This window comes from Musa acuminata, chromosome BXJ1-10 (assembly GCF_036884655.1).
Source record: "Musa acuminata AAA Group cultivar baxijiao chromosome BXJ1-10, Cavendish_Baxijiao_AAA, whole genome shotgun sequence".
Classification (NCBI taxonomy): domain Eukaryota; kingdom Viridiplantae; phylum Streptophyta; class Magnoliopsida; order Zingiberales; family Musaceae; genus Musa; species Musa acuminata.
Window position 1 is genome coordinate 11,962,267 of NC_088336.1, and position 8,156 is coordinate 11,970,422.

Sequence of the window (8,156 nt, forward strand, 5' to 3'; positions counted from 1 at the left end):
AAATTTAAAAATGACACTAAAAATAAATTTAAACCCAAGAAAGATCAAGTAATATGCTACGAATGCAAGAAGCCGAGACACTATAAGAGTGAATGTCCCCAAACCAAGAAGATGACACCAAAGAAGAAGGCTCTCAAAGCAACATGGGACGACTCAAGCGCATCTAAAGAAGAGGAGCCAACCAACACCGAGCAAGTTGCTTACTATGCGCTAATGGCCATTGGAGATGAGGTAACAAGTTTATTAGATGCAAATTTATCATTTGATAAACTATTAAATGCTTTTCATGATTTATTTGATGAATATAAAATAATTAGTAAAAAAATATAAATTATTAAAAAAGGAGCATGAATCTCTTATTAGTGATTTCGATAAATTAAAAATCGAGCATAATGATAGTTTAGCTCTATGTACGAAATGCCATGAAGTAGAAACACTTGGAAAGGAAAACTTGCTACTCAAAGATACCTTAGAAAAAATTGAGGTTGGTAGCAAGTCCTTAAACATGATCCTTGCTAATAAGGGTCACATTCATAAAAGAAGTGGAATCAGATTTGTGAGTAGCTCTCACCAAAATCCAACCAATTTTGTTAAAGGCCCTATCTTGCATATTTCACCCCAAAACAATTGTAACTTTTGTTGCAAACGTGGATATGTAGCTTATCATTATCCATTTAAGAAATGCAGCCCACACAAATTAATTTGGGTTCCTAAAGGAACCATAAAGAATTCCATGCAAAATGATAAGTTAAGCCGAACGATTTTTTAGGCACCAAAGGTCAAATGGGTACCTAAAAATTATCCTTTTTTGTAGAAACGTTTACCATCACAAGCTAAGAGTAAGAGATGATACCGTGATAGTGGATGCTCAAGGCATATGACCAGAGATCCATCTTAATTCTCTAAGCTCACTAGCATAGACGAAGGATATGTCACCTTCGGAGACAACAACATGGGTAAAATCATTGGCAAAAGAACCATAGGTAACAAATCTAACTTCTTTATTGAAGATGTATCGTTAGTTGATGGCTTAAAGCATAACCTATTGAGCATTAGTCAATTGTGTAATAAAGGATATATTATTAAATTTGAATCTAATGCTTGCATTATTGAAAAACCACACAAAAACACATCTATGATTGCACTAAAACAAAATAACGTATGCACCATTGACATTAATGATCTTTGCAATAAAATATGTTTTTCGATTTTGAATGACAATGCTTAGCTTTGACATAGGAGATTAGGTCATGCTAACATAAAACTAACACCCAAATTTCATCTAAAGTACTTGTAAAAGGAATTCCTCATATCAAGTTCATCAAAGATAATATGTGTGATGCTTGTTAACTAGGAAAACAAATAAAAGATAGCTTCAAACCTAAGAACCAAATAAGCACCTCTAGACCTTTGCAATTAATCCATATGGATTTGTTCGGACCAATTTCTACAACAAGCCTAGGAGGTAGCAAATACGCATTTGTCATCGTGGATGATTATAGTAGATACACATGGACTTATTTTTTGACACACAAAAGTGAATGCGTTAGATATTTTTCCAAGTTTTATAAACTTGTTCAAAATGAAAAAGATTTTATGATTTCGTCAATTCGAAGTGATCACAGTGGTGAATTTCAAAACCATGATTTCAAAGAATTTTATGAATCTAATGGATACAACCACAACTTCTCTACTCCAAGAAATCCTCAACAAAATAGAGTATTAGAAAGAAAGAATAAAAACTTACAAGAAATTACAAGAACCATGTTAAATGAACATAGCCTACCCAAATATTTTTGGGCCGAAGCCGTAGACATGGCATGCTATGTCATTAATAGAGTTATAGTAAGACCCGTCCTCACCAAAACTACTTATGAGTTGTGGAACAACAAAAAACCCAATGTTTCATATTTTAAAGTTTTTGGGTGTAAGTGTTTTATCTTGAATGAAAAAGATGCTTTAGGAAAATTTGATGCTAAATCCGATGAAGGAATTTTTCTTGGCTATTCTTTTATTTCTAAAGCATTTTATATCTTTAATAAAAGAACTTTGATTATAGAAGAATCCATTCATGTTGTTTTTAATGAGGCTTTCGAAATTAAGAAAAATAATTTTGATAATGATATTAATTTTGATGCTTTGAATTTAAATGAAACCCTTTCTCCATCTAACAACTTGGATGCATCTACTTCCGAAACATTCTTACCTAAGGATTGGAAGTATGTAGATGCTCATCCAAAGGAGCTAATCATAGGAGACACATCTAAAGGGGTTCAAACTCGTTCTTCTCTTAATAATTTTTGTGCCAACGCAGCTTTTTGTTAGGATCGAGAGCACTAAGAGGGGGGGGTGAATTAGTGCAGCGGAAAGTTTACAGCGATTAAAACCGAAAGCTGCGTTCGTTCGATAGAAACTATTATGATGCAAAAGCTGATTCACAGTTTGTATCTGAGTGCAGTTTGCGTCTAAGCGCAGATTGCGTCTAAGCGCAGTTTGCGTCTAAACACAGTTTGCGTCTAAGCGCAGTTTGCGTCTAAACACAGTTTGCGTCTAAGCGCAGTTTACGTCTAAACGCAGTTTACGTCTAAACGCAGTTTGCATCTAAACGCAGTTTGCGTCTAAGCGCAGTTTACGTCTGAACGCAGTTTGCGTCTAAATGCAGTTTGCGTCTAAACGTAGATGACAGTTTGCAGTTCTAAATGAAATCAAGACGTAAACGTAAACTGCACAGAACCTTGTTCGTAAAAGCGCAGAAGACAGTTTGCAGTTGTAAATGAAATCAAGACGTAAACGTAAACTGCACAGAACCTTGTCCGTAAAAAAAAGCGCAGAAGACAGTTTGCAGTTGTAAGTGAAATCAAGACGTAAACGTAAACTGCACAGAACTCATTCGTAAAAGCGCAGAGAGACAGTTTGCAGTTTGTAGATGGAATCAAGACGTAAACGTAAACTGCACAGAATTCGTTCGTAAAAGCGTAGAGAGCAGTTTGCAGTTTGTAAATGGAATTAAGACGTGAACGTAAACTGCACAGAACTCGTTCGTAAAAGCGCAGAGAGCAGTAGCTATGTAGGAGGTTTGCAGTAATGATAAAGTGCTCAAAATAAACGCAAACCAGAGATTTAGAGTGGTTCGGTCAGTCTTGACCTACTCCACTTTTGGCTTCCTCCACCGATGAGGTTACCGACGTCAACTAGAGGCCTTCCTTCAATAGGCGAAGGCCAACTACCCTCTTACAGATTCACTCCTTTTGACGGGCTTAGGAGACAACCCTTACAGATGTTTTCTCTCCTCTCTTTACAACTCAAACTTGAGGAACAGAAGGAGGAGGAAAACTAGCAGTTTTGAGCTCTAAGAACCACTGAAAAGATCAAGATTTTGGGTAAGTTCTTGCTGTCTCAGTGCTGAATGGGTGGGGTATTTATAGGCCCCAACCCAATTCAAATTTGGAGCTCAAAACGATCAAATCCCGGAATTCCGGGATCAGGCGGTTGCACCTCCTGACTGGAGAGGTTGCACCGCCTGGCAGAGCTCGAAGACTGAGCCCAGGCGGTGCCACCTCTTGACTGAGGCGGTTGCACCTCTCTGCCAGAGCTCGAAGACCGAGCTCAGGCGGTGCCACCTCTCTGTCAAGGAGGTTGCACCGCCCAGTCTTGCTCGAAGACTGAGCTCAAGCGGTGCCACCTCCTGGCTGGGGAGGTTGCACCGCCCAGTCTCGCTGGGAGGCTTAGCCTGGGCGGTGCTACCTCCTGGCTGGGGCGGTGCCACCTCTTTCACTATTTCAGCTCACTTGGTTTGGCTCCAAACTTGGCCCAAACCAGTCCGAACTTGGGCCTAATTGGCCCCTACTTGGGTTATAGGATTAACACCTAATCCTAACCCTAATTAATGTGCAAACTATGATTTTAAAGACATTTTATAAGCTATTACAAAGTCCGCAAGTCAAGACTTCTTCTGGCGAGCTTTCGGCAAACTTCCGGCGGTCTTCCGATGAACTCTCGGAAACCATTCTGCGGACTCCCGGCAAGCTCCTAGACTTCACGATTTGTTCTTAGCGAGTTCCAACGAGCTTCTTCGGCAAGCTCTGATCTTTCTCGGCGAGCTCCGTGAACTCCCAATGAACCTTCCGGCGAGCTTCCGAAAAACCCTTCGGCAAGCTCCCAACTCATTCTCGGCTAGTTCCGGTAGCATTCCCGACGAACCTTCGGACTTCTGTCGAACTCTCGAACTTGCAACAAATCCTTCGCGCTTGACTCCGACACTTTGTTTCGCTTTATGTCTTCATCGTTATCATAGCTAATCCTGCACAATTAAAACAAAACTTCGATCGAGACAATTAATCCTAAGCAATTAACCAAGTTGTCCGGCATGTCATTGGTCCCTCGACGCTTCGTCCGATTCTTCGGCACATCGTCCTTTCCTGCAGCCTATTGCCCAATCGGCCAGTTGACTCCGCAACTCCGATATCCTTGGCACAATACCCGCTCTTCTTGGCCCGATGCCTGAGTCCACGGCCCGAAGCCTTCTGTCGATACGTCGACCGATCCACCGGCCCGACGTCCAATCTTCTGACATGTTCCTCCGGCACAACATGATTTTCCTGCTTTAATTGTCTCATCCTGATCAAAGCATCCTGCGTCACTCAAAACGCAGATTAAATCATAAACATATATCAAGTAGTTTCATCATCAAAATACGAGATTCAACACTTTTCTCTCCCAAATTGAACCAAAATGCATTGACGAGGTCTTGAAAGATGATTCATGGGTCATTGCAATGCAAGATGAGTTAAATCAATTTGAGAGAAATGAGGTGTGGAAGCTTGTTCCTAGGCCAAATTGTTAGGATCGAGAGCACTAAGAGGGGGGGGGGGGTGAATTAGTGCAGCGGAAATTTTACAGCGATTAAAACCGAAAGCTGCGTTCGTTCGATAGAAACTATTATGATGCAAAAGCTGATTCACAGTTTGTATCTAAGTGCAGTTTGCGTCTAAGCGCAGATTGCGTCTAAGCGCAGTTTGCGTCTAAACACAGTTTGCGTCTAAACACAGTTTGCGTCTAAACACGGTTTGCGTCTAACCGCAGTTTACGTCTAAACGCAGTTTACGTCTAAATGCAGTTTGCGTCTAAACGCAGTTTGCGTCTAAGTGCAGTTTACATCTAAACGCAGTTTGCATCTAAACGCAGTTTGCGTCTAAACGCAGATGACAGTTTATAGTTCTAAATGAAATCAAGACGTAAACGTAAACTGCACAGAACCTTGTTCGTAAAAGCGCAGAAGACAGTTTGCAGTTGTAAATGAAATCAAGACGTAAACGTAAACTGCACAGAACCTTGTCCGTAAAAAAAAGCGCAGAAGACAGTTTGCGGTTGTAAATGAAATCAAGACGTAAACGTAAACTGCACAGAACCTTGTCCGTAAAAAAAAGCGCAGAAGACAGTTTGCAGTTGTAAGTGAAATCAAGACGTAAACGTAAACTGCACAGAACTCATTCGTAAAAGCGCAGAGAGATAGTTTGCAGTTTGTAGATGGAATCAAGACGTAAACGTAAACTGCACAGAATTTGTTCGTAAAAGCGCAGAGAGCATTTTGCAGTTTGTAAATGGAATTAAGACGTGAACGTAAACTGCACAGAACTCGTTCGTAAAAGCGCAGAGAGCAGTAGCTATGTAGGAGGTTTGCAGTAATGATAAAGTGCTCAAAATAAACGCAAACCAGAGATTTAGAGTGGTTCGGTCAGTCTTGACCTACTCCACTTTTGGCTTCCTCCACCGATGAGGTTACCGACGTCAACTAGAGGCCTTCCTTCAATAGGCGAAGGCCAACTACCCTCTTACAGATTCACTCCTTTTGACGGGCTTAGGAGACAACCCTTACAGATGTTTTCTCTCCTCTCTTTACAACTCAAACTTGAAGAACAGAAGGATGAGGAAAACTAGCAGTTTTGAGCTCTAAGAACCACTGAAAAGATCAAGATTTCGGGTAAGTTCTTGCTGTCTCAGTGCTGAATGGGTGGGGTATTTATAGGCCCCAACCCAGTTCAAATTTGGAGCTCAAAACGATCAAATCCCGGAATTCCGGGATCAGGCGGTTGCACCTCTTGACTGGAGAGGTTGCACCGCCTGGCAGAGCTCGAAGACCGAGCTCAGGCGGTGCCACCTCTCTGTCAGGGAGGTTGCACCGCCCAGTCTTGCTCGAAGACTGAGCCCCAGGCGGTGCCACCTCTCTGTCAGGGAGGTTGCACCGCCCAGTCTTGCTCGAAGACTGAGCCCTAGGCGGTGCCACCTCCTGGCTGGGGCGGTTGCACCTCCCAGTCTCGCTGGGAGACATAGCCTGGGCGGTGCTACCTCCTGGCTGGGGCGGTGCCACCTCTTTCACTATTTCAGCTCACTTGGTTTGGCTCCAAACTTGGCCCAAACCAGTCCGAACTGGGGCCTAATTGGCCCCTACTTGGGTTATAGGATTAACACCTAATCCTAACCCTAATTAATGTGCAAACTATGATTTTAAAGACATTTTCTAAGCTATTACAAAGTCCGCAAGTCAAGACTTCTTCGGGCGAGCTTCCGGCAAACTTCCGGCGGTCTTCCGATGAACTCTCGGAAACCATTCTGCGGACTCCCGGCAAGCTCCTAGACTTCACGATTTGTTCTTAGCGAGTTCCAACGAGCTTCTTCGGCAAGCTCCGATCTTTCTCGGCGAGCTCCGCGAACTCCCAACGAACCTTCCGGCGAGCTTCCGAAAAACCATTCGGCAAGCTCCCAACTCATTCTCGGCTAGTTCCGGTAGCATTCCCGACGAACCTTCGGACTTCCGTCGAACTCTCGAACTTGCAACAAATCCTTCGCGCTTGACTCCGACACTTTGTTTCGCTTTATGTCTTCATCGTTATTGTTGAATCTTGGATTTTGATGATATAATCAATTGGTGGGTTAATTGATCTAATCCATATTATTGAGTTAAGTGTGCAGGATTAACTACGATAACCAGAAAACATAAAGCAAGGATACCGGAGTCGAGCTCGATGGACGTTTAAGAGACCGAAGAATCATCGGAGATGCTGCCGGAACCATCCGAGAAGAAATCGGGAATGTGTCGGAAGTTCGCCGAAGAAATCGTCGGAGGCTCGCGGAGATCACCGAGAAGGCTCGGCTACTCGTTAAAGTCAAAACAAGATCGGGAGCTTGATGGGAGTCCGTCGGAAGAAGTTCATCGGAAAGCTCGCCGAAACAAGACTCGACGTTCGCGGTTGAAAGCTTGCTTAGGATGTGTTTTTGTTATGTAGTTCACTTGTAATTAGGATTAGGATTAAGAGATAATCCTATATCCTGGTTAGGGGCGAACTGGGCCCAAAGTCAGAGTTGGTTTAGGCTAAAAATTAAGCTAAACCAGCGAACTAGAGAGCCAAGAGTGGCTGAAAACACTATAGTCGGGCTGAAAATACTGTAGGCGGTGGCACCGCCTAGCTAGGCGGTGGCACCGCCCAGCACCCGAGAGCTGGGCGGTGACACCTCCTTGGCTGGGCGGTTGCACCGTCCAGCACCCGAGCGCTGGGCGGTGGCACCGCCTGGTTGGGCGGTGGCACCTCCAGCACCTGGAACCCTAAGAAAATTCAAATTTTGGAGCCCAAAATTTGAATCCTCTTGAGGCCTATAAATACCCCTCAAATCTCAGCTGAGGTAACAACTTTTGAGATGCATTTTGATTGAGAGAAAAGTCTTAGAAAGTCTTAGCAAGTCTTGTTTTCAATTTGCTAGAGAGTTCTCCTCCTTCTTTCTTATTGAAAATTTGTAAGAGGTTGAGCTGCTTGTAAAAGGTTGTAAGAGGAGTGTTTACCCTTCCATTTCAAGAGACTTGCTAGTGGAAGGTGGGAGCCTCATCGAAGAGGGGCCTCGCAAGTGGAGTAGGTCATTTGACCGAACCACTCTAAAAATCGGCGTAATCTCTGGTTTGCTCTTTATTATTGTCATTTACATTACTACAAATCTTCTTACTGCTTTAGTTCCTTATTACTCTTGCTGCGCAACTTCAAGAATACGCCTTCAAGTTAAATTTCTCAAGTTTCGTTCTTAACGTACGAAAGATTTTGATTAAAATCGAAGTTTTAATCCGCTGCACTAATTCACCCCCCCCTCTTAGTGCCGCTCCGATCCTAACA